Raw genomic sequence first — 3,765 nt, 5'->3', positions numbered from 1 at the left:
TTTTTTTAAAAGATGAACTCGCTGTGCTTGGAGGCCGTGTTTACAGGTACTAAGTCGCCAACATTTGAGAATTTTGTCTTTGGTTTTTGTATGTGGAATGACAAGTGCCTATATATGTATATTTTTTTAATTAAGTTTGTGTGAAGAGTTAAATACTCCAGGTTTAAAATAAACTTTGAAATTCACTTCAGCACATAAGGCTTCACTCGATGTTCCTACACTCTTAACAACTTTTATCATGCCTGTCACGTAGGAGCTTAGCCCAGGAAGGCTTTAATCCTGTAGTGATTTTTGGAGTTAAATTTAAATAAGGAGCCTGGTTCAGATGCGGGTCCCCCAGCATGCGCCCTCACCTTGAGAAGCTGCTGCCCGAGCGAGCGAGCGAGCGGAGGTCCAGGTGGAGTGGCTCTGGATGCCACGGGCCGTGTCCTGTGTCCTGCGTCCTACCTCAGGGCAGCTCTCAGCCCTCAGCCGCTTCGGGGGCTAAGCAGACCCACAGCTGGGTGAGGGTGCCTGCCAGGCAGTGAAGACGGGTGTAACTCGGGGTTTGGATCCGCCTGGCTATGAGAAAGGACTGCCCGTCTCTCACACGATGGCAGCCCTGGAAATGCCACCGCACAGCCCTGCACACACTTGGGTTGGGATGGGTCAAAATCTACAGCAATGGCCTATTGGAAAAAGTGTTCCTTACCTTAAAAAAAATTAATTCAAAAAAGTATTCCTTACCTAGAGCCAGTCTAATCGAATGTCTTCATTTTTTGTTGATGCTATAAACAGAGATCTCAAGTGATTAAATTTAATAAAAAAGTTCTTCAAGTCTGTTGTTATTAGGGGCCGTCAAGTTGACCAGAGCACACAGTAGTTCTATGAACAACGGGTCTCACCCCAGCCCTACCTTGTGCCCTCCTCACCAGCTCCGGTGAAGACCGTGTGACTGTTCCAAATCCCCTTCTCTCACTGACTCCCCGCCCTCCCCAGAGAGATGCCTTTTTCCAAGAAACCAGCCCCTCCTAGCATCATGCCCCTTGCCCCAAAGGAGCACCCTGCTTGTACTTTGTTACTTGTTTGTCCTTTCGTCAGTCTGTGGTATTCGGCACTCTTCTCCAGCACCACCAGTCAATGCCTTGAATCTGCTGTTGTTCATTGTCCAGCTTTCATATGCATAGGAGGCAACTGAAAGCACCCTGACTCGGCTCAGGCCACCTCGGAGCCCTTCAGGTCCTGTTCAGCAGCAGGTTTTCCTGATGCCACACGACTTGATTTCATTACTGCTGCCAACCACCATGAGCACTGATTGTGGATCCAAAGAAAATGAGATTGTTGACAACGTCAGTCTTTTCTCCATTTATCATGACGCTGCCTGTTAGTCCGATGGTAAGGATTTGTGTTTTGTTGGTGTTGAGGTGTGATCCATATTGACGGCTGTAGTCTGAAATCTTGTGCAGTAAGTGCTTCAAGTCTTCTGTCAACAACAGTCAGGTTGCTGAGTCCTCCTCCAAGCTCAATGCTGCATTCTTCATACAGCCTGGAATGATTTGCTTAGCATACAAATTGAAAAGGCATGGAAGGATACAGCCCTGACACACCTTTCCTGATTCTAAACCATGTTGTGATCCTTTGTTTTTTCACACAAACTGGTCATGGGTTTTGCATGAGCACAATTAGGTGCACTGGGATTCTCATTCTTCCCAATGTTAGCCATCATTTGTTATGATTCTCACAGTCAAATGCCTTTACATAATCAAGAGAACACCTTTCAGGTAGTCTCTGCTTTCAGCAAAGATCCATCTGATAGTAGCAATGATCCCTGTGTCACAGCCTCTTCTAAATCCAGCTTGCATTTCTGTCAATTCTCTCTTAATATTCTGTCTCAGCCATTTTTAATAATTTCACAATTTATATTATTGGATAACTTCCACATTCGGTTGGATCATCTTTTTTGGGAATGGGAACAAATACGGCTCTCTAGCCAGGCAGGCAACTGTCTTTCCTATTTAATGGCAGACATTGGTATGTCCAGGTTTGCATCCGACCCTTAAAATTGTTCCTATTTCCAAACTTTTGGTACGGAATGACCCCGTACAAGAATGCTTGTTTGTTGTTAACCATTTGAATGTCAAGCTTGGACATGCGTGTTAATGATCTGATTTCAAAACTCTCTCCCCTCGGGGTGGCATTCTGTCAGGGCCTGGCTCACCTGCAAAGCAGGACCAGCGATGCATAGTAAAAACAGCAGGACCACTCCTCTTGGCTTGACCATCCTTTCTACAGTAAACAACTCCAGGAGGCAGTATGCTAATGAATAAGGAGGGACCAAAGGCCTCAATTCTAGGAATGTGATGCCTTCTTGTTTTCCAATAGATATCATGGGATATCCCAAGATGTCTTTGTTTTGTGTTGAGGTCTGGGAATGTTTGATCTACCAGATAATGCAATTACCCCTGCAGGCATGTTCCTAAGGTGTGTGTGTGTGTGTGTATGTGTGTGTGTGTACCCTTGCCAGAATATTAAACTTGCTATTTGTCATCAGCAATTAGCCTCTCCGTGTCTTCATTTCAACCTGGTGCCTCCTTTTGGCGAAATTCTCCCGACGTATCGGGGCTGGATCCCGGATAGCATTATCTCCCTCTGCTGCCAACTCAAAAGCAATTGTTCAAACCTACTGGCTGCTCTGCTGAAGAAGGGTCGTCTCCTCCCGTGAGATTTCTAGCCTCCAAAACCATGCTGGAGGGTCAGCTCCGAGTTGGTTCCAAACTGATGGCAATGACGAGTGTTGCAGGAACCCTGGTGTCCTCACAGTTGGCTTCTGTAAAGATTTACAGCCTTGGGAACCTTCTGGGCTGTTTGACTCTGCCCTAGAGCTGCTTGGAGTCAGGATCAACAGCACTGGGTTGGGTTTGCTGGCTGTTCTGCTTTTCAAACTGTGCTTCACGCCCTACGGGAAACAACTGAATGGCTTGCATTGGCAGTTTTTAAAAATGAAAATGAGAGAAACAAGGTATATGGCCCGTTCTTTGCATAAGAACTCTAAACAATGTTCTCTTTTATACTTATTTGCGTAAGTGGGGATGTACTCCGCGCCACCAGCTAAAACATACTGGGCTCAAGTAAAGTTGAGGGTCAGTGATTATCTTACTTTCTTGGTGCTGCTGTAACAGCTTTAAGGAACAAATTTATTTTCTCAACATTTAAGAGACTAGAATCCCAAATACAAGGAAGCAAGTCTAGGAGCAGGCTCGCTCTCTGTTGTTCGGGGGATGAATCCTGTCTCCTCGGCCTTGACCATCCTTGGAGCTCTTGGCTTTGCAGGCTGGCTAGTGTCTAGAGGAGCAGCTGGTGTGGAGGGAACATCTCACTTCCACCATCTCCCTAAGGGGGAAGAATCTCATGAACAACGTGAGCAGCACCAGTGGAAACCTGAGACACCAGACATGCCCCACGCCCCTGCACCCACTTCTATCGATTCTGAAACCGACTGTCCCTTCCACGACCCCACTGCTCCATTACTAAGCTCTTGCCAGTGCCCTAGAGAGGTCACAGGCAGTACTCCTGATGTGGAGTTTTATTAAAGAAGCCTATCTGCAATGACTAGGGAGGATAGAAGGAGAATTGATGCCTTTGAGCTGTGGTGCTGGAGAAGATTATTGAATGTACCATGGACTGCAGCGAAGCAGTATGGACTGAGGCTCAATGTCAAGAAGACAAAGATTCTCACCACTGGACCAATTGGCAGCGTCAGGATGGATGACGAAGAGATTGAGATTG

This window comes from Elephantulus edwardii, unplaced genomic scaffold (assembly GCF_000299155.1).
Source record: "Elephantulus edwardii isolate Elephantulus edwardi_28Jun2011 unplaced genomic scaffold, EleEdw1.0 scaffold00064, whole genome shotgun sequence".
Taxonomy (NCBI): domain Eukaryota; kingdom Metazoa; phylum Chordata; class Mammalia; order Macroscelidea; family Macroscelididae; genus Elephantulus; species Elephantulus edwardii.
The sequence above is the reverse complement of the archived record's forward strand: the minus strand, read 5'-3'. Positions refer to the sequence as shown.